Source organism: Panthera leo, chromosome F2, assembly GCF_018350215.1.
Source record: "Panthera leo isolate Ple1 chromosome F2, P.leo_Ple1_pat1.1, whole genome shotgun sequence".
In the NCBI taxonomy this organism is placed as follows: Eukaryota; Metazoa; Chordata; class Mammalia; order Carnivora; family Felidae; genus Panthera; species Panthera leo.
Window position 1 is genome coordinate 16316204 of NC_056695.1, and position 23483 is coordinate 16339686.

The 23483-nt window shown below is 38.8% G+C and overlaps 2 protein-coding genes across 7 annotated transcripts in view; one reads left to right on the forward strand and one right to left on the reverse strand.

Annotated features, from left to right (window-relative positions):
- Positions 1–12284, reverse strand: part of ARMC1 (armadillo repeat containing 1) — a 68561-nt gene extending 56277 nt beyond the window's left edge. For 3 of the 4 annotated variants that reach the window (XR_006198112.1, XR_006198111.1, XM_042923252.1), the window contains exon 1: positions 2546–2747. The gene's annotated coding sequence lies outside the window, so the exon portion shown is untranslated. Of the gene's footprint in view, positions 1–2545; positions 2748–12201 lie in introns of those variants that run through there. The other variant, XM_042923253.1, reaches the window with a different exon arrangement.
- MTFR1 (mitochondrial fission regulator 1) overlaps positions 11485–23483 on the forward strand; it is a 62978-nt gene continuing 50979 nt past the window's right edge. For 2 of the 3 annotated variants that reach the window (XM_042923246.1, XM_042923244.1), the window contains exon 1: positions 12264–12345. The gene's annotated coding sequence lies outside the window, so the exon portion shown is untranslated. Of the gene's footprint in view, positions 11877–12263; positions 12346–23483 lie in introns of those variants that run through there. The other variant, XM_042923245.1, reaches the window with a different exon arrangement.

Consider the following 23483-nt stretch of genomic DNA (forward strand, 5'->3'; position numbering starts at 1 on the left):
AATGTTAGCCTTCATAGGCTGGAAAGTGTTTTTTAAAGGATATATTTTGGTATTCATTCTATCCTACCCTCTCTTATTCCCAAATTTGGCAGATCTCAAAATAATTTTTAAATAACCCTTTAAATATACTGATCTGAACAATTTTATAGCAACCTATGACCCATAATGTAAGTTAAAAATTCTCTTCCTTTCTTCTACAAAGAGTACCGTATTAAGTTCAAAAGAAAATAAGCTTGCTTTCTAGTTGCATTTTTCATTTAAAATACCAATGCCAAGAAATGTGGACCCGGATAGCCTACATCAGAATAAACTGGGATTATCATTAAGATGCAGATTCCAAGGCCCGTACCCAGCCCTCACCAGGAATCCTTGGAGGCAGGACCCAAAAGCATCATTCCAGGTGATTCCTGGTACAAATAAAAGCAATTAACACTTTACAGTGGTTGATAAGTACATGTCTTTTTAATATGGCTAGAGACATCTAAATGAAACCTTAAACATTAAAATTCTACATACTTTAATTCCTGTGCAACATACAGTAATCCCTGTAAGTGATTTGGGGACTATGTTTCAGTTTTATTGCCAAAGATAACCAAATGAATAAACTAAAAAAACTACTAGCGGTAGCCAACCTACAGGCTCCTTCCAAAGAAAATGACCGAAAAGTTCCTGATCAAAGGAACAAAATTGTGGAGGGAATTATGGTGGGGAATTTGTGTACTGATGATGTGTGAGTAAACAGAAAGTTCTTGAGACTGTATTAGCAGTAGTATTTAACATCTTTCTTGTCTCATTTTATTTTTTAGACCAGTACCTGACACCTTACAAGTTAGTTTTTAATTGATTTTTAAACATTCTTTTCTAAGTAAGCTAAACTTGACAACACAGACATACTTAAAGAAAAATCAAAGTCTCACTAGTAAATGAGAAAAATGTGGAACTTTTTCCTAGTCCATTAGAATAAAAATGGATGGGGTGCCCGGATGGCTCAGTTGGTCAAGCATCCGACTTCAGCTCAGGTCATGTATCTCGCAGTTGAGTTGGAGCCCCGTATCCAGCTCTATGCTGACAGCGCAGAGCCTGGAGACTGATTCAGATTCTGTGACTCCCTCTCTCTGCCCCTCTACCGCTCATACTCTGTCTCTCGAAAAATAAATGTTAATGTGTATATATATATATATATATATATATATATATATATATATAAACACAAATGGATACAATACATACCTTTTTTTCCCTCTTTTGTTTAGTTCAATTTGGACAAACAGATCATTCTAAGATAATACTGCATGCTCCCCAAACTTTAAGGAACTCTGATTACCCAAGGGATCTTGTTAAAAAAAATTTGATTCAGTAGATGGAGGGAGGCCTGAGATTCTACATTTCCAGCAAGCTCCCAGATGAGGCCTATCTTGCTGGAACTGGGAACTTAGGTGATAGACGTGAGACTATAATTTTTTTTTTTTTTTAACCTTTTTTTTTGTTTGTTTTTTTATTTATTTTTGGGACAGAGAGAGACAGAGCACGAACGGGGGAGGGGCAGAGAGAGAGGGAGACACAGAATCGGAAACAGAATCCAGGCTCCGAGCCATCAGCCCAGAGCCTGACGCGGGGCTCGAACTCACGGACCGCGAGATCGTGACCTGGCTGAAGTCGGACGCTCAACCGACTGCGCCACCCAGGCGCCCCAGACGTGAGACTATAATTAGGCAGATGCCTGAAAGATTTTTTCTTTTGCCAAAGCTTACCATTGAACTCAAAGAATGGTTTAGGTCTCTTAACAACTATGAGCTGCAGAGGGTACACACCCACAACCTAAATCCATATTCAGTTAAGCAAGTTTTTAAAAATATCATAAGCATGGAGTTCCTATCTGGCTTTCCCTTAATTAGCAATCTACTCTTTCAGAAGCTAGTTACCTCACTTGAGCCTCAGTTTCCTCTCGTAATAACCTTGAGTGATAGGATAAAAACAAACAAACAAAAAAAATACAAAACTTGAAACGATACAACAGAGCACCAGCAATTACCAAACAAGAACAGAACTTAATCTTGTGGGTACTTATATTCCACCAGCTATTGGGGTATATTCTGCCCTAATACATCAGTACACTATCACGAAAGGAGCTGCAAACTGCACGAAGGTCTCCCAAGAACTTAGGAAAATACAGAGATGTGAATGCTGGTCTCTCTTGAATGGAGACAAACACAACGATGCCCTTCCATTCTTAGCAGACATGCAGGTGCACAAAAGATAAAGTTACCAAAGAACAAGCTGGAGAGGTGAAGATGACATCTATTAATACCACGGTTTGTAAAAATCAGACATGTGGGGGACGGAGAGGAACTGAACAAAGCTAACATTTTCACAGGGCACATTGGAGCCTGGCGCTATAAAGCGCTTGGTGGGACGCGCTGCTGGGTCGGGAGAAGGCCAGCGGAGCGCCTCGGCCCAGGCCGAGTTGCGGACTTGGTGCAGGGGCCGCTTTCCGCGGCCTTCCGGGCTCCACCGCTTTGTCTGCCGCCCCTGGATCCTTACATACCACGCCAGAGCTTTAGGAGTCCGGAGCCGTCCGCACCATCAGGGCCACACCAACGAATGGAGCACAGGGACCCGGGAGGCGCAAAGACGGTCCCTCCGTTCGCAGCCGCCGGCCTCAGCGACGGCAAACGACCAGGTTAACTCTAGAAGCCAAAGAGCGAGGACGCTGGCGGGGAAAGGCTCTACAGACTCTCCCCCACGACCCTGGAACATCCGTCAGTTCTGCCCTCTCATTGGCTGAAACCATTCCAACGTGAGGATGAGACATCCAGTACGTGAAGGCCTTTTTAGACTAAAGCGTTCATTGGTGACCTAGGGAAATGCACTCAGTATTGAACGGAAGAGTCCAATGAGAGTCCAGGAACACTTGAATTGGACCAAACGACTCTCCGTTCGCTAAGCATTAGGCACGGAAAGAACCTTGGTTCCGGCCGAGAAACCGTCGTGGTTTCCCAACTACAATTTACAGCTTTCCGGCGCTGAGGGGAATCTCTCTCTGCTCCTGCGTTCGGAAATTCAAATCGTACTTTTCGTTCTGGCAATTCTTTCAGTTCTAATAAAGGATTTTCATGATATTTCATTCGTTTTTGTGACTCTTAATTCATAATCTTTAAAGTTTCTTGGCGTTTTTGGTAAGAACATATTAGCACATTAGGCGTTTCGTTCATTTCTTGTTAGTGTCCACTGTCTTCCTAACACCGGGAAAGCTGCAAAGTAGTTTTTTGTTTTAAATAATAACGTCTTTTCTGAAGGATTTTTTTTTTTTTTTTGGTAAGGGAAAGGGACTTCTAATTAGAACGTTCTCAAATTTGTCATGAAGTATTTTTTTAAATACTGTCTTCTATTTAGTTTATCATTGTAAAGATTTATATACCTTTAACGATGACAGGCACCGGTTTTGTTTAGGTATAAATCTTGGGCTTTGAGGCTTTCTCTAAATATAAGTGTAATCTAAATTATATAGGTCAGTCTGAGAATAATGCATCCTTTGCACGCAATAACTTCACCGAAAGGAATCTAGATTCTTTCGGTTTGATTTTGCCACATAGCTCATGTATTAAAGTCTCAAGGAAATTAGAATTTCCTCTAATAGGGAAAGTGTGGTTAAGAATAAATGTCGCCGGGCGGGGCGCCTGGGTGGTTCAGTCGGTTAAGCCTCCAACTTCAACTCAGGCCATGATCTCAGGGCTCAGGGTTTGTGGACTGGAGACCCTCATGGGCTCTGTGCTGACAGCTCAGAGCCTGGAACCTGCCTGGGATTCTGTGTCTTCCTCTCTCTCTCTCTCTCTGCACCTCCCTGGGGTGCCTGGCTGTCTCAGTGGGTAGAACCTGCTACTCTTGATCTCCACGTCCTGAGGTCAAGCCCCAGGTTAAGTAAGCATAGAGCTTACTTTAAACAAACACCTCAGACTGTGTTCTACGCAATTGTCCCCAATACTTTGATTCCTAAGTGAATTCAAAATCCAGTTACTTCTCAAATTACTTTGCCTTTTCTTATTCTTAATTTCCTTTCTTCTAACAGAAAACAGGAGCAAAGTAGAATAGAAAAATGTCCCTTTCACACCATTTGACCTATAGCAAAAACAAGTGAGAAATGATGCATAATGTCCAGCAGTAGAAGCACCAGCCTCATTTTAAATAATCAACCAGACCAACCAACTGCTGGAACTGAGGGGGGAAAAGGAAAAGTTAAAAAGGAGATTGTGATACATTTACAGTAAGAAAAAAGGGTGTAAAAAAGTAAATATAGGAAGTCCAAAGGGCACAGACAGGTTAACATAATCCATTTGATTGAGTAAATGAAATTTTGTTCAGTATTGTTATTAAAAACAATGAAATAGCCCAGGAAAGTAAACTTGCTATTTTTTCTAAAATCAATCTATCAAAAAGAGAGAAGACAACTGGGATTTTCCCAACTAATAATTGATGACATAGATTTTTGGCAGTGGTCAGAATATATATTACATAGAGTCTTTCTTAGAAGTTCAAAATCTAAAGTTAAATATAATCATACCTCTGACATTAAAGTAGTGAGAAGACTAATCCTTCGCAAACTGCCATTACAGAGAGTTAGATGACTGACATTTAAAAACAGGATGTAGTCACAAAAAATAATTAACAATTTCATAAGCACTTATGGACTACAAGCCCCAGGAAGTTTAAGATTTTAAGAATTTATATTCCTATGTTAAAAATCTATGAACTTGACACCAGTAAAGTTATACTATCTGCCATTATGAGTCATTGCTAGTTCTGAGCCTCAGATATCTTTCCACAGGACACAGCTGGAATGTTAAGTTTCTCAATAGCTGTGTTGCTGAAGACCCAGGAATCAGATAAAGGTAGTTTCATTTATTCAATTATTTAATTATTTTATTTATTTATTTAATAATTTTAAAGTGTTTATTTTAAAGTGCTTGAGAGTGAGAGAGAACATATGCACATGCAGGCAGTGGCAGAGAGAGAGGAAGAGAGAGAATCCCAAGCAAGCCCCATGTTGTCAACACAGAGCACGATGTGGGGCTCTATTTCACTAAACCGTAAGATTATGACCTGAACCAAAACCAAGAGTCAGACACGTAACCAACTGAGCCATCTACGCACCCCATTCACTTATTTTAAAACTATTTTCAGAACACATTCAATGTGCTAGAGACAGTCTTAGCGATGGATTCAAAAATACAAGAAAACATAATCACTGCCCTCAAGTTTATGGTCTAGTGTTATGGTTTCCAAAACTTATTGATCAAGTACTTCTTTCAGTTTAAAAAAATGTTTTGAGCACGCAGCTTGGTTATATGTATATTATTTATTCATAAATTCTATACACATACTATAAAACTAATATGTAGACTTAAAACATATCAAAATAGAAAATTTTAAAGGATGAGAAATAATTATAAATGTATTTGTATGTATCTGAATGAAAATAAAATTGCGTCCATATACATTATATACCAAAAAACTGATATTCCAGATGGATTAAAAACACAAGTATAAAAAATAAAATATTGAAAACCCTTTAAGAAAATCTTGGTGACTACATATAACAATATAGAAGTAGAGGAGACCTTAGACAAGACTAGAAAGTCAGAAGTTAAAAAAGAAAGAAATTAGCGGCGCCTGGGTGGCTCAGTTGGTTGAGTGTCTGACTTTGGCTCAGGTCATGATCTCCCAGTCTGAGAGTTCGAGCCCCATGTCAGGCTCTGTGCTGACAGCTCAGAGCCTGGAACCTGCTTTGGATTCTGTGTCTCCCTCTCTCTGCCTTCCCCCACTCACGCTCTGTCTCTCTCTCTCTCTCTCTGTCTCAAAACTAAATAAACATTAAAAAAATAATAATAATAAAAAAGAATCCAGCAAAATCTATTTTTTTTATTTTTTTAAATGTTTATTTAGTTTTGAAAGAGAGAGAGAGAGGGACAGCATGAGTAGGGGAGGGACAAAGAGAGGGAAATACAGAATCTGAAGCAGGCTCCAGGCTCTGACCTGTCAGTACAGAGTCCTATGCAGGGCTCAAACCCAGGAACCACGAAATCATGACCTAAGCCGAAGTCAGATGCTTAACAGACTGAGACACCCAGGCGCCCCCCAGCAAAATGTATTCTAAAAAATAATATATTTTTTGACCCAGCAAATCCTCAAGAATCTAAAACATAAAAAGCATCAGTATATAAAGACGTAAGAACAAAGAGGTTTGTTGCAATATTGTTCACATAGGCAAAAAAAAAAAAAAAAAAAAAAAAAGCCAATGAAAAAAACCCCAACATCAAATGAATACATATCAATAGTGGAATGTTTTAGTAAATGATGGTATATCTACAGGCCATGGACCATTATGAAAAATATATTAGAAAGAGACATTGAGGAATTTCCACATTGTTGACAAAAGTTGCTTTGAAGTATATATATATATATATATATATATATACATATAATACACAGACACACAGTATGATCTTATTTTTGGAAGCAATAACAAATAATATCCTACACGTTTATATAAATGTGTACCATTATACATTATTCTATGAGCATGGAAAACATAGAGAAAGATACACTCTAAGTTTTCAGCATATATTACCTGAATGGGTGGGATAGGATCTTGGAGACTAGGTGCTCATCACATGCAAAAAAGTTAAAAATAAATTAGCTTTACTGGGGGTGTGTGTAAATCTAGTTCTATACATAATTTGATAAATGTTCACTAAGTAAAACCATATGTAAATGAAATGAAATGTAATCAACAAAAATCTAGGTGGTATTTTGTAGTTTCAAGGAATTTCTTCTGCAAGTAGTAGAGTGATAAACTTGGGGTCACCAAACAGTTACATCTGAGGAGGATACATTGTAAGAAATAAGACAGGAGACTGGTAAAGTTACCAATAAGCCTTACCCAGTGACTCAGTGTCTGTAGGACCTCATTCAGAAAAGCTACCTGGTGCCATTTGGGTCAAACAAATCAACTTTGACCACATGCTGGCTCTATGACTTTGTACTAATCACCTGGCTATGAGGACATCAATCTCCTCTAAAAAACAGATCATAGAACCTGCCTTCCACGACTGCCATAGAAATCAACAATTAAATAGTGTGAGAACACCTAGCCCACTGTCTAGAAGATGTTTCATAAATGTACGTTTAGTCCCACTTCTCTCTGTATAAAAACCTGCTCTCCAGAAAAGATCTGATAAGAGCTAATTTGTAATGGTAAAATTCTTGAGTGCTTACTGATACTAGAAAAAATTAAAAAAAAAGAAACATCACTCGTCACTTTCAGAGAATTTGAAGGAACCAACTCATTTTTCTGAAAACTGGTAATGATGAGAATCAAACAAAGCATTAAACCTGCCTTTCTTGTATGTATTATATTTCAGGGTAACAAAATAGTTGATGTGTGATAATTATTCTGAAAACTCGTAAATATTAAGAAACAAGCATTCAACTTGCTTTTCTTTACAAATGTGCCTCAAGGTGACCAGCTAGCTAATAAATGACACATACAGCCTCACTTTGTCTTAAAATCCCCCTTACATGGGCACTTCACTGTCCTACCCAATGGTCTTTTGCCAGTTAGGTTTTTCTGGATTCTAACTCAGAACCTTCTAAGGCACATTTCAATGTGTTTTATTTTCTATAGACAGGCAATCAGAGCTAGAGAAAATGCAGAACTAGCGAGAGTCTTGATTTTCAGGGAAGATACTGTTTAAAACTTGCAGATTATTCAACCTATCTCATCAAATGGTATTGTCATTAGACCTAATATGAGATAGGCTGATGGATATATTTTGACATTTGTCTGTCCCCTACTTAACTAGTCACTGGATCACAAACACACAGCTGACTGTCATTCAGGGGTATCATTTATTGGGCCCTTGTGATAAACCAGACATTACCCTTAGTATTTTACAAATATTACACAATTGGTCCTCAGGGCCACTCTGTCATGTGGCTATTTTCCTTTCCCACTGTGCGGGGTCAGGAAATTGAGACCTAGGGAGGCTAACTTGCCCAGGGCCACACAGCTGATAAGTGGCAGAGGATATTTTGAAGATGGGTCTGTCTCACTTGGAAGCCCACATTCCTTCTACAAGAGAAGTCAGCCTCACCATCTACCAATGTGAACAAATGGGAATCTGACCTCTTGTTAAATTTCTCCAAGGAATCTGGCCCACAACTAGCCCTGGTCACCTTTCTCTGGCTGAAAACACACTTAATAATGGATAAATCTCTGCCTAGACAATGGCATTATAATCCTTTAATCTGTTAGGAATCTGAAGGCATAGAAAGGTCGAGGGACTTTTTCAAGTCTGCACAGTGAGTAAGAGAGAGCACCAATTCTTTCTCCTCCAATCAATCAATCAATCAATCAATCAACCAATCTGCCAGACAAAGTTTAAATTATTCTGGATTTTGCCCAGGGAGCTGAGGCATTTATTTGGGTAAAGAACTCCAGGATCAGACACACTAAAAAGAAAAGTCCATTTTCTTCTAAAATTCTCAAATAGATTGTCCTGTAACTTTCTACATTAGTTTCTGAACTTAGCTATGCAAAATAATTACCTAAAATTCTGGGAAGGGGCCTGGACATATGCCCTAAGGTGAAATTTAAGAACCCTCAATCTTGCTGAGATAGAAATTGTATTATTTATTGCTTTCAAACAAATCACTTCAAAACTTAGCAGTTTAACACAATAATCATTTATTATCTCATAGTTTCTTTGCATGCAGAATCCAAGTGTGGCTTAGTTTAGGGTGTCTAGCTCAGGGTCTCTCACAAGGTTGCAATCAAGGTGTCAGTGGGGTTCCAGTCATCTCAAGGCTCAACTGGGAAAGGATCTTTTACCAAATTCACTCACATGGCCATTAGCAGGATTCAGTTTCTCAAGGGTGATGAAAAGACGGCCTCAGTTTCTTGCTGGCTGATGGCCAGAGGTCTCGCTCAGTTTCTTGCCACATAGGCCTCTCCATAAAGCAGCTCACAATATGGCAGTTGGCTTCTCTCGGAGACAGTAAAAGAAAGACCAATAGAAAGCAAGCAAGATGGAAGCCACACTCTTTTTTAGCCTAATCTTGGAACTGCCACCCTATCTATCTTGTATTCTATTCATTAGAAGGAGGACTTTAGGTCAAACCCACCTTCATCAAGAGGGGATTACACAAGGCTGTGAATATCAGGAGGCAGGGATCACTGGGGGCCATTTTAGAGGTTACCTATCATAGAGATGTAAATAAAGAATTAAAAAACGAGGAGGTGGGGAGCCTGGGTGGTTCAGTCAGTTAAGCGTCCAACTTAGGCTCAGGCCATGATCTCATGGTTCGTGAGTTCGAGCCCCACATGGGGCTCTGTGCTGACAGCTCGGAGCCTGGAGCCTGCTTTGGCTTCTGTGTCTCCCTCTCTCTACCCCTTGCCTGTTCACACTCTGTCTCTCAAACATAAATAAACATTAAAAAAATTTAAAACAAACAAAAACAACACACAAAAACAAAAAATATATTTCCTAGCTCTGTCCACTAAGCGAGGTTAGATTCAATGATACCCCAGTAGCCACAAGTATACCCAGTGCCCAGATCTTGGCTTCTAAGTATCATTCCAGTGCTCCTTGGAGAAATGGCTGACTCTAATGCTGGGGCAGGAAAAATACAAGATTAGCTTGGAGCCTTTTATAGTTCAAGAAAACAGAAGATAACCAAAAACCAAAAAAACCACAGGAATCAACCGAAAAGAGCTCCCAGTGGCTAAAGCTGGAACAACTTGAGCAAAAAATAAAAATCATAATATAAAATATAAACAAAATATAAATATACATGATTCTTTATAAACAAATGATTGAGTATAAATAAATAATAAATCTTACTTAGAGAAGAACTCTAAATTACATAGCTATTCCACTCCAGGAGATGAAGCTTAATCTCTTATGACCCTTTAGGGTGGGTAGGATTTAGTGACTTGCTTCCAAAGAAGAGAGTATGGAAAGAAGGTAAAAAATGCAACTTTACAGTGGAGAAACTAGTAAATACTAACCTGGTCAGGTGATCACAGTTAACATCAGCAGAAATAAATCATGCTAATATCATGTACCCTCATGATGTGATGAGAAGGGCATCTCAATGTGTGGTATTTCCCTCAAACCTTATAACCCCAGTCTAATTCTGAGAAAAACAGCAGACCAATTCAAATCAAGGTAAATTGTATACTATATCTGACCACACTCCTCAAAACTGTCATAGCCATATCAAGATTCTGAAAAACAAGGAAAAATGGAGAAACCATCACAGACCAGGAGTCTAAGTAAGAAGGTATGCTGACTGAATGCAAAGTAGCATCTTGGATTGGATCCTGGAACAGAAAAAGGACATAAATAAAACCTGAATAAAGCCTGGAGTGTAGTAAATAGTGAGGTACCAATGTTGGCTCCTTAATTTTATACATGCATCATGCTAATATAAAATGTTAGCATTAGGGGAAACTGGGTGAGGGGTAGGGACTTCTTAACTATCTTTGCAATTTTTCTGTAAATCTAAAATTATTCTAAAATAAAGTTTATTAAAAGCAAAAAGTGAAACAACGTGCTCATAATTTCAAGTGTGATGACTGGAAGATTTTCCTCTACTTTCTGGCTCAGCACATTTTGCATCCTTTCTCCTCCACCAGCCACATACTTCTGGTGCCAGGTGTCATGAGACACAATCATAGGCCCTTTGTGAGTGAGATGGCATATAATATGGCTACATTACAACACCGTGAAAGTTAGCAATAACTTATCACAGAGGTAGCCTAGCTCAACTCCTCCCCTCACGCAGATCCCCCAAATGCCCACGTCACTAATGGGCACATAGCATGCAGAGAAGTGTGAAGAGAAGGAAGCTGGAACGGAGAAAATGTAGGTCTTAACCAGTCTCTGTTTGAAGGGTTCTTTAAGACATCTTATTACAGAGTAGAAAACAACAGATAACCATGTGAACTCAGCGCTAGCATCCCTCCTTGGGTCTTAGAAAGGGCTGGTCCAAGTCAAGGGGCCTGAGCACAAACTTTATTAGATTCTCAGTAAATCTACCCTTTAAAGATCTCACAAGAAACAATTAAACTTTGCCAGAAACACCAGTATCCTTTGCCTCCACTCCTTTAGCTCAGGAGCATCAACTTTCATCAAGCCTCAGCTGAAGCGCACATCTGGAATGTGTTTCTTGAGCCCCTGAGCTGGCTTAGGCAGGTCTCCCAGGCTCCCTACATTCCTCCATTATAGCATTAGGCTAAAAAAGTTTGTGTTTCTATCTTTCTGTTAGGCTGTAGGCTCACCAAGGGCATGGTTCAAGGCTTTTAAAGACTTTGTACTGTCATAATGGGCCCCCAACAAGCCCTTGTTGACTAAACGAATTAACACCCTTGCTGAAGTTGGGAAGCCCTGGCCAGGAAGGGACTTGGGCACCAGGGCTAAAACCATCATAGCTCTGGTGCCTGCCCAGTGACCTGTGGAATCTATTACAGAGGGAGGGTGAGAGAGACAGCCAATCAGCAACAGCCTTTTGAAAGGCCATACAGAAACAAGATTTTTACTCTACATATGAATTTCTTACGGGGCCTACACACGTTACCGTGCTGAATTTATTCTTAGCTATAATGTAATGATAATTTCATGGCAGAATTATTTGAAATCTAGTGTCACAGAATATTCAACTGTTAAAAAGCATGTGTCCCCATGAATCAGACCAAACAGATGGTGTAACTGAAGACAGTAAAATCCTCATCCATGCTCTTTGTATACCCCGCGCCCTCAACCCCCCTAAACACAAACACACCCCAGATATGAAGCTCACGTGGGAAGATCTGCCAGGTAAATACAAGTCCCAACAGCGTGGGATAAAAGGGATAAAAGGGCTCAACATAAGTCAGGTTAACAAGGGCTTAAGACTCCCACCTTCTTTCCAGGTGATACACATTTACGGCTACATTCAGAATGTGGATCTTGCTACACATTTACAGAATGGGGTTTACTAGCAAAGTACTTTCCAGGACAGAGCAATGAAGACACAAACAAAGCTAGATTCACGCGACAGCACCCGCTTCCCTCCAAGCTCCACGCATGCGCACACTGATTGTGAAAGGTGGGGGCAGGCGCGTGGGGCGGTAGTTTCTCTTCCCCTCCCCGTTCTGCCTACCCGCCTCTGGGCCGAAGGAAGCAGCTGATTGGTCAGTCTGGTCCGGACTCGGGGCGGAGATTGGGTGATTGGCAGTAACGCCCGGGGTAGCCAAGCTGGAAGCAGGGGAAGCTCAAGAAGGCTTCTGGCTGCCTCGCGGCCGAGGTAAGTGGGGGCTAGGGACTCGGGAAAGCGGTTGGCGTGGAGTCGAGGAAGCGTCCGCAGGCCTGAGGGCGGTGGGAAGCCCTAGTAACAGAGTAGGAGCTGAAGGAGCCGTGGGTTCGGGCATTCGAGGAGGACCGCGGGCTCCATGGGCCGGTTGGGTGTCTGCGCCGCGGCTGAAGAGAGGCGGAGACGTTCTCGGGCTGCCGGGGTGGCTGAGGGCCCTGGTGGGGCTGGAGCACTGGCGGAGCGGAGGGAAGTCGGCCGACTTTGTCCTGAAGGCTGGGACTCACCCACGCACATCTGCCCCCTCCCTTCCGCTCCTGGTGCATCCTTCGGTGTCCACAGTAGGAGCGCCAGCCGCAGGTCCCTGGGAGGCCGCCCTTTGCGGTGGTTCCCTTGGGCGTTGCACTTTTTCCTGAGACTAGACCGGTCGGACTCGCGGGTGCACCTCCGGGCCGGACCTCGGGGATTCTGGGAGGAGGAGCACGCCTGCTGTTCGGCCTGGGAGGTTTAACCAGCCTCACCTGGCTTGTGTTGCTGTTTCACTTTTCGCCTCCCAGAACTTCCCAATGTAGCTTCCTGACCGTAACAAGATTTGCGTTAAGCCCCAAAGAAAAATCATCCTTTGACATTTAAAAACACCCTTTATTTTAGAAGTCTTTAAATACACAGGACGAGAGGTTAGTATAACGAACTTGGCGAACCCATCACCCGATTGTAACAATTGTCAACACATGATCGGCTTGCCCCCCCCCCCCCCCCCCAAGTAAATCCCAGACATTTAATTTCTCTTAGAAATTTCTTCAGCTTTGTCATGGTCAATAGTTATAGTTTTTTCTAATCAATTGCTTTTAAGAGGGGTTCAGTAAAACAAGGCACACTTGAAGGTGTAGACAGCGGAAATTTAGTTTGCACTGCAAGAATGTGGTCAGTTCTCCGACAGAGCACTTTCACTACCCTAAGCTCAGGTTTTCAAAATCACTGAAAACAAAGGTACCAACCAGTGTAGTCTTGGCAGTAACATTATTGCTTTTGAGCAGTAATGTTAATATTGATAATTTCTATTTATATGGCACTTGGTACGTATGAAGCACTGTGAAATTGTTTCCACCTATTCATTTAATTTTTACAACAGCCATGTGAAGTAGGTATTATCCCATTTTACAGATGAGAGAAAAGAGACGCTAAGCAACTTGGCCAAGGTCACACTGATGTAAATAAGGGGGAGGGCAGAGGGGCCTGTGGTTTAGGATGTTAACCCTGGTCAGTGTCAAATTCTTGCTCTTTTAACCATAATTGAATGAGAATTGTGGAATAAATGTAACTGCATGATGTAAATGTAAATACGTAAGGGAAGAAAAAAACCCTGGAATTTGAGTATAACAGTAAAATAGGTATTTTTGTTTCAAATGGTAAAGGGTTAATGCAATTGATTAAAAAAATTTTTTTTGAACATTTATTTATTTTTGAGAGGCAGAGAGAGAACACAAGTGGGGGAGGGGCAGAGAGAGAATGAGACACAGAATCTGAAGCAGGCTCCAGGCTCTGAACTGTCAGCACAGAGCCAGCGGTGGGGCTCAAACTCACAAACCATGAGATCATGACCTCAGCTGAAGTTGGACGCTTAACTGACTGAGCCACCCAGGCACCCCTACAATTGATTTTAAAATCGAAGTATGTAAATACAGATCAATAAATACAAGTGTTTAAAATTTCTATAGTATATGGCCAGTTAAAGGGGAAAAGAAACCAGGGAAAATATACTTCAATGAATAGTCTCTACCTCCTTTGGCATTTAGCACGTACTGGATATTTATATTGAATACTTTAAACTATATCTTTTATCTTCTCAATCTTATGCCATCTTTTTTTTTAATGTTTATTTATTTTTGAGGGAGAGAGCACCCAAGGGTGGGGGGGCACAGAGAGAGGGGGACAGAGGATCTGATTCGGGCTCTGACAGCAGAGAGCCAGATGTGGGGCTCGAACTCATGAACCGCAAGATCATGACCTGAGCCAAAGTCGGATGCTCAACCAACTGAGCCACCCAGGCACCCTTCAATCTTACACTGTTTCTAAGACAACATCTTTATTCAAATAACGTTAGAGGAATAAGGAACTAGAGACAGCAGGACTTTTTCAGAGGACAGCAGGTTAGACCAGTTAAATTGAAGTTTAGGATTCCTACTGTAGGAAGTCTAGAAGGTAAAGTTAGGCTCACATGTGAAGTAATTTGAGTGCCAAGTTTAAGGAGTTTGAACTTGAGCAAAACAGTGACTCACTGATTGCAACCATCCCTTAGGAAGAGTGAGGTGGCACTATCACGGACAGCTTCACCTGAGATGTGAAAAGATTAGTGACCAGACCCGGTGAATATATAGGAAAAAGATGGGGGTAACTTGAATTTATGGATATAAAGCAGGAAATAGGAAAAAAAAATAGCCTGAAAAGGGGGGATGGAAAGATAGTTTGGTTCTGAAGTGCTGGTAAATTTCGGTTTCCACAAGTTTATTTTCCTAGGCAGTTTTTAAAAATTTTTCTTATTGAACTGTAGTTGATATACAATATTATATTAGTTTTAGGTGTACAACATGGTGATTTGATATTTATATGTATTACAAAATGATCACCAAGTAAGTTTAGTTACTATCTGTCACCATACAAAGTTATTGTGGTTTTATTGACTGTATTCCCTATGGTGTACTTTACATCCCCATGACTAATTTTATAACTGGAAGTTTGTACCTCTTGACTTCCTTATTTCACCTCTTTCTCTGGCAACCCCCAATTTGTTCTCAGTCTATGAGTCTCTGTTTTGCTTTGCTTGTTTTTTGTTTTGTTTTGTTTTGTTTTAGATTCCACATACAAGTTAAATGATACATTCTCTGACTTATTTCACTTAGCATACCCTCTAAGTTCATCCATTTGGTTGAAAACGGCAAAATGTCATTCTTTTTATGGTTGAGCAATATTCCACTGTATATACATATCACAGCTTTATCCATTCATTTTTATCAGTGGACACTTAGATTGCTTCCATAGTTTGGCTATTGTAAATACTGTAATGAACTTAGGGGTGTATATATCTTTTTGAATTAGTGTTCTCATTTGTTCAGATAAATACCCAGAAGTAGAATTGCTGCATGATATGGTATTTCTATTTTTAATTTTTTAAGGAACTTTCATACTCTTTTCCTTAGTGGCTGTACAGATTTACATTACCACCAATAGTGTACAAGGGTTCCCTTTTCTCCACATTCTTCCCAACACCTGTTGTTTCATGTCTTTTTTTATGATCATTAATATTTTGTTTAAAATTTTATAGTATAAAATCTTACAGAAAAGAGATAAAACACTCCCTTGTTTTATGAGGCCAGTGTAAATTTAAGAACAAAATTACACACACACACATGCACACGAGAAAAATTACCACCCCAATAAGTAAAGAAAAGCATTTGATACAATTCAGTATCCACTTATGCTAAGGCCACTGAATACTCAGGCATGCTCAGATTAAAAGGGAACTTTTGATCTGATGAAGAGGATTTACATAAAAGTTACAGTATCGTTATCATGCTTAATGATGAAATATTTATTTCCCTCCATGAGTTAAGAAATGAGACAAAAATGACTGCTATCAACACTTCTGAACAGTTCAGTAAAGCCAGGAAAAAGACAAGGAGGTTCAAAATTTGGAAACAGCTGATACGGTTGTCACAAAAATTTGAAAATATACTTTATTAGAACTAATTAGTACATGTTGCAAATTAGATAGTAAAGTTATACAAACCATAAAACTTGCAGTAGCTTTAAAAAAGCTCCTAATATTGAAGAATAAATTTAAATATTTGCAAAGCCTCTACATGGAAAACTACAAAATGTGATAAAAATTAAAGTAGACTCAAATGAAGGTAAATTGGGAGTTTGAGTATTGTTATGGTGTCAATTCTCCCCAAATTTATCTGTAAATTTACTGTGATTCCCATTAAATGTAGGTTTGGTTTTATGGCAATTGAGAGATGATTCTGTAATTTATATGGGAATGTATAAGACCAGAAGCAATAACGTTCTAAAGAAAAACAAAGCCAGAGAACTTACACTGCTGGATATCAAAACTTAATACAAAGCTATAATTAAATAGAACAGTGGTACAAAGCAAAGTATTCTGAATTAGATTCTGATGTCCTTCCAGTATACTGTGCTGAGGCAACTGAATATCCATATGGAAAACAACCAACTTCATGCTAATCATAAACATGCATTTCTGGTGTATCTAAAGCTAAATACCCAACGTGAAACAAAACTTTCTGAAAAAGACACAGGAGAATATCTGCATGATCATGGTATAGACAGAGATTGATTTGTTAAGGACACAAAATACGCAAAAACAAATAATGGGGAAGGGGCAGAGAGAGAATTCCAAGCAGGTTTGCACTGTCAGCACAGAGCCCAGTGTGGGGCTCAGACTGACAAAAGGTGAGATCAACACCTGAGCCAAAGCCAAGAGCCAGACACTTAACCAAGGGAGCCACCCAGATGCCCTTTAATATGTTAAGTAATCTCTACACCCAATTTGGGGCTCAAACTGGATCATATGGTAATTCTATTTTTAATTTTTTGAGGAACCTTTGTACTGTTTGCCACAGTGGCTGCACCAATTTACATTCCCACCAACAGTGCATGAGGGTTACTTTTTCTCTGCATTCTTGCCAACAGTTGATATTTCTTATCTTGATGCTAGCTATTGACTGGTGTAAGGTTGATATTGTTGCTTTGATTTGCATTTCCCTGATGATTAGTGATGTTGAGTATCTTTTCATATGTCTGTTGGTCAACTATATGACTTCTTTGGAAAAATATCTATTCAGGTCCTCTGTCCATTTTTTAATCAGTTTATGGTTTTTTGGTGTGGGGTTTTATGTATATATTTTGGACATTAACCCCTTTATCAGATACATCATTTGCAGGTACCTACTCCCATTCTACAGATTACCTTTAATAGTTTCCTTTGCTGTGCAAAAGCTTTTTAGTTTGATGTAGTTCCAATTATTTGTTTTTGCTTCTGTTGCCTTTGCCTGAGGAGACAGATAGCTGTGCCAAAAAATACTGTTAAGACTGATGTCCAAGTTTACTGCCTGTTTTCTTTTAGGAGCTTTATGGTTTCAGGTCTTACATTTAAGACCTTTATTCTGTTTTGAGCTTATTTTTGTATATGGTGTAAGAAAGTGGTCCGGTTTCATTCTTTTGCATGCAGTTTTCCCATGTCCAGTTTTCCCAACGCTGTTTATTGAAGAAACTGTCTCTTCCCCATTTTATTTTCTTGCCTCTTTTGTTGTAGATTGATTGACCATGTATGGTTTATTTCTAAGCTGTCTATTCTGTTCCATTGATCTTTTTGTCTGTTTTTATGCCAATATCATCTGTTTTGATTTTTATAGCTTTGTAGTATAGTTTGAAATCTGGGAGCATGAAATCTCCAGCTTTGTTCCTTTTTTTTTTAATTAGTTTTTATTAACATTCTTTTTTTGAGAGAGAGAGGGAGACACAGAATTCGAAGCAGACTCCAGGCTCTGAGCTGTCAGCACAGAGCCCAACGCGGAGCTCAAACCCATGAACCGCAGGATTATGACCTGAGCTGAAGTCAGATGCTCAACCGACTGAGCCACCCAGGAGCCCCTCTGCTTTGTTCTTTCTCAAGATTGCTTTGGCAATTGGAAGATCATTTGTAGTTCTATAGAAATTTTAGGATTATTTTTGTATGAAAAATGCTATTGGAATTTTGATAGGGATTGCATTGAATTTATAGATTGCTTTGGATAATAGAGACATTGTAACAACATTAATTCCTCCAACCCATGAGCATAGTGTATCTTTCCATTTATTTGTGTCATCTTCAGTTTCCTTTTATCAGTGTCTTCTAGTTTTCTAAGCACAGATCTTTTACTCCTTGGTTAAATTTATTCCTAGGTATTTTCTTCTTTTTAATGCAATTGTAAATGGGATTATTAATTTATCTTTCTAATAATTTGTATTCATGTCTGGAAAGCCAACAGATTTCTGTATATTAATTTTGTATCCTGCATCTTTAGTGAATTCATTTATTAGTTGTAATAGTTTTTTGGTGGAGTCTTTAGGGTATTCAATATGTAATATCAAGTCATCTGCAAATGGTGACCATTTTTTATTTCTTCCTTACCAACTTGGGTGTCTTCTGTTTCTTTTCTGATTGTTGTGGCTAGGATTTGCAGTACTGTGTTGAATAAAAGGCTGGCATAGGCATCCTTGTCTTGTTCCTCACATTAGAGGAAAAGCTTTCAGATTTTCACTGTTAAGTATGATGTTAGTTGTGGGATTATAATATATGGCCTTCATTATGTTGAGGTACATTCCCTTTATAACCATTCTGTTGAGTTTTTTTTTTTTTTTTTATCATGATGAATGTTGATTTTTATCAAATGGTTTTTCTGTATCGAGGTGATCATATGATTTTTATCTTTCATTTTGTTAATGTGCTGTACTGCACTCGTTAATTTGTAGCTGTTGAACCATTCTTGTATCCCCTGAATAAATCCCACTTGATCATGGTGTACGATTCTTTTAATGTATTGTTGAATTTCGTTTTTGCTAATACTTTGTTGACAATTTTTGCACCTGTGTTCCTAAGGCATATTGGCCTGAGTTTTCTTTTTTTTTTTTTTTTTGTAGTTTTGATAACAAGGCAGTGCTGGACTTGAAGAATGAATTTGGAAGTTTTTCTTTCTGTTTTATTTTTTAGAATGGTTTCAGAAGGATAGGTATTAACTTTTTAAATGTTGGGTAGAGTTCGCTTGTGAAGTCATCCGGTCCTGGGCTTTTGTTTGTTTGGAGTTTTTTGATTGCCAGTTGAAATGAATAGTAATCAGTCTGTTCAGATTTTCTATTTCTTCCTGAGTTAGTCTTAGAAGAGTGTATGTTTCTAGGAATTTATCCATTTCTTCTAGGTTGTGCAGTTTGACAGCCTATAATTGTTCTAGTAATCTCATAATCCTTTGTATTTCTATGGTATTGGTTGTAACTTCTCTTTCTGATTGTATTTCTTTGACATCTTCCTCATTTTTTCTTGATTAATGTGGCCAAGGCTTTATCAATTTTGTTTACCTTTAAAAAAAATAGCTCTGAGTTTCATTAATCTTTTCTGTTGTTATTTTATTTTATTTTTATATACTTCATTTATTTTTACAGTTGACTCTTGAACAGAGGGGGGCAGTTGAAGTCCTGACATCCCTCCATGCAGTTGGAAATCTCCCTATAACTTTTGACTTCCCAAAAATGTAACTACCAAACTAGAAAAAGAAAGTGTTGTTAAGAAAATTATAAGAGAGGGGCACCTGGCACCTGAGTCTCTCAGTTGGTTAAGCATCTGACTTCAGCTCAGGTCATGATTTCATGGCTTGTGGGTTCGAGTCCCGCATCGGGTTCTGTCCTGACAGGTTGGAGCCTGGAGCCTGCTTCAGATTCTGTGTCTCCCTCTCTCTGCCCCTCCCATGCTTGTACTCTGTCTTTCTCACTCAAAAAGTAAATAAACACTTAAAAACATTTATAAGAGGAAATACATATACAATACTGTGCTGGACATATTGAAAAAAAATCCACATAAAAGTAGACGTGCACTGTTCAAACCCATGTTCTTCAAGAGTCAGCTGTATTTTTTTTTCTACCATGGGCTTTGTTTTTCCTTATTTTATTTCCTTTAGGTGTAAGATTATATTGTTTATTTGAGATTTTTCTTGTTTCCTGAGATAGGCCTATATTGCTATAAACTTGCCTCTTAGAACTGCTTTTTCTTTGCCCCATATATTTTGGAATATTTTGTTTTCATTTTCATTCATCACAATGTATTTTTTGATTTCTCTTTGACCCATTGGTTGTTCAGTACCATGTTGTTTAGCCTCCGTATGTTTGTGGTTTTTTCTACTTTTTTTTCTTGTAATTGATTTCGCGTTTCATACTGTTGTGGTTAGAAAAGATGCTTGATATGATTTCAGTCTCCTTATATTTGAGAGAAATTTTGTGGCTTAATGTGGTGTTCTGGAAAATGTTCCATAGACCCTTGAAAAGAATATGAATTCTGTTTATGGATGGAATACTCTATATGTATCTGTTAAGTCCATCTGGCTTAATGTGTCATTTACTGTTTCCTCATTGATTTGCTGTCTGACTGATCTATTGATGTAAATGGGTGTTAAAGTCCCCTACTGTTGTGTTACTGTACAATTTCTCCTTTTATATATGTTATTTCCTTTTTTATATCTGTTAATATTTGCTTTATATATTTAGGTGCTCTTTGAAATGTTAATTACTGTCAGCTACTCAGCTATTCTTTTGTATGTTTGTTGTGTACCATTTGTACAAATACACAGTTTATTATTATTTTTTAAAGTTTATTTATTTTGGGGCGCCTGGGTGGCTCAGTTGGTTAAGTGTCCAACTTCAGCTCAGGCCGTAATCTCCCGACTTGTGGGTTTGAGCCCCGTGTCGGGCTCTGTGCTGACAGCTCAGAGTCTGGAGCCTGCTTTGGATTCTGTCTCCCTCTCTCCCTGCAGTGTGAGCACAGAGCCCGATGTGGGGCTTGAATCCATGAACCGTGAGACTATGACCTTAGCTGAAGTCGGACACTTAACCCTCTGAGACACCCAGGCACCTCTAAATTACACAGTTTAGATAAAAAACATAAAATGTCACTGTAATCCCACCATTTAAGGATTTTAGCCTCAAGTTTTAGCCTAAGTCCTAGAGAAGAGGTTGGCAAACTATGGCCCAATAGCATAAACTGGCCTGAGGCCTGTTTTTGTATGTGAGCTAGGAGTGGTTTTTACCTTTGTAAGGAGTTAGAAATAAATTTTAAATGGACTATTTTGTGATTGTTGGTTCATAAGCTCCTTAGGAGCTTCCTGGTTGTTCTGAAACCTGACATGGTTCTTGGACAGCTGGGAGAGACTTGAAGAAAGAGGCAAGCCGTTCTGGATGGGTAGGTAGCAGGTTTAATAAACAAGGGAACTCACTAGGCTTATCTTGAGAAGCCGCAGGACAGATCTCCACACCTGCCTGCCAAATCTTAAAAGTTTCAATAGGGGCCTTAACTGGGTTCAATCACATATACTCCTCAGATGGTCTTAACACCGTATCACTATCTCAAGGGTTTGTCTTTAGGGCAACTTCTGGGGGGGGGGGGGGGAAGCAATTCGAATGCACACTGCAAGGGTGGGAGAGGGTGAGGAGCCTCCTGTTGCCAAGAGTCCAGCTCACGGGACTTAAAATTCATCTTTTTATGTCTGCTTAGTCTTTCAAGGTATGCATGAGGTACTTTTGTGTATTTAAATAACTCTCTTTTGTTAGATGTTTTGGTTTCTTTTCCATTTTTTTAAACTATTACAATACTTAGGACAGCTTTTCTATTCAGAATTTTGTCAGTATCAGATTATTTCTATAGGATAAATTTTTAGAAGTGAAATTGCTAGTATGTACATATTGTCAGGTTGCCCATCAGACATATTGGACAACCTATGCCTCTGCCAATATTGGGTTGTCTCCTTTTTCATCTTTGCCAATTTGATAGGGAAAAAGATATTTTAGTTAAGGTTTATTTGATTATTAGGTCATTAACATTTTTTCATGTTGATTGTCCGTTTGTATTTCCACTTATAAAATGCTTACTCATGTCCTTTTCCTATTTTTCCATTAGGCTTCTGATCTTTTACTTGTTGATTTACAAACACTATATATACATTTGGGATAGTAATCACTTGTTATATACAAGTTGCAGATACGTGTCTTTTTTTTTTTTTTAATGGGCCTTTTTTTTTTTTTTTTTGGTCTATTTATTTTAAGACAGTGAGAGAGAGGGGGAGGGGCAGAGAGAGAATTCCAAGCAGGCTTCACACTGTCAGTGCAGAGCCTAATGTGGAGCTCAAACTCACAAACCATGAGATCATGACCTCAGCTGAGATCAAGAGTCAGATGCTTAACTGACTGAGCCACCCAGGTGCCCCAAGGTAAGATACCTCTTTATCCCAGTCCGTTTCGGTACTGACAGGAAGTACAGCCTATAGTGAAATTATTTATTTATTTATTTTTTAAAAGTTTATTTATTAGAGAAAGAGCATGAGCAAGGGGGGCAGAGAGAGAGAGAGGGAGAGAGAATTCCAAGCAGGGGCTTGAACCCACAAACCATGAGATCATGACCTGAGCTGAAACCAAGAGTCAGATGCTTAACTGACTGAGCCACTCAGTCGTCCCTATAGTGAAGGTTTTTAAGATGAATGTGGAAAAATATCCTGAAATAACAAGCAGTGATTGCATAGATATTACTGCTTGGGATGAAATTAAAACTTATTTTTGTTTTAGTTAGTTGATTTAAACTAATATCTATTTTACCATTATTGCTATACTTTTTAAAAAAAGATTTTAAGTAATTAAAAAAAAAAAAATCTGTGTCTCCCTCTCTCTGACCCTCCCCTGTTCATGCTCTGTCTCTCCCTGTCTCAAAAATAAAATGTTAAAAAAAAAAAATTAAAAAAAAAAAAGATTTTAAGTAATCTCTACATCCAATGTGGGATGTGAACCTACAACCTCAAGATCAAGAGTCCTATGCTCTACTGACTGAGCCAGCCAGATGCCCCTGTATGTTTTTTTTTAATGGAATCACACACACAAAAAGGAATCACAGGTATATGGTAGTTTGCAACTTCTTTCATGTATTTTTATTATGAACATTTTTGTATATAACTTTTTGTTTTAATGGCCATAAACTTAGAGTGGATATATTGAATTTATTCTGTTGATGGACATTGAGTTTGCTTCTAAATTTTCTCTTTTTACACTAATGCTCAGTAAATACCTTCTCCAGTTTTATAAACTAATAATGTTTATTTACAAAGGTCTAATTTACTGAGTTTTGCCCCTCAGGCAATTTTTTATACACATAATATGCAGGGGGCAGTAATTATTACACAACTTATGAAAATCACCTTTAAAAAATTTTTTTATTAAAAAAAATTTTTTTTAACGTTTATTTATTTTTGAGAGACAGAGACAGAGTTCGATCAGGGGAAGGGCAGAGAGAGAGGGAGGCACAGAATCTGAAGCAGGCTCCAGGCTCT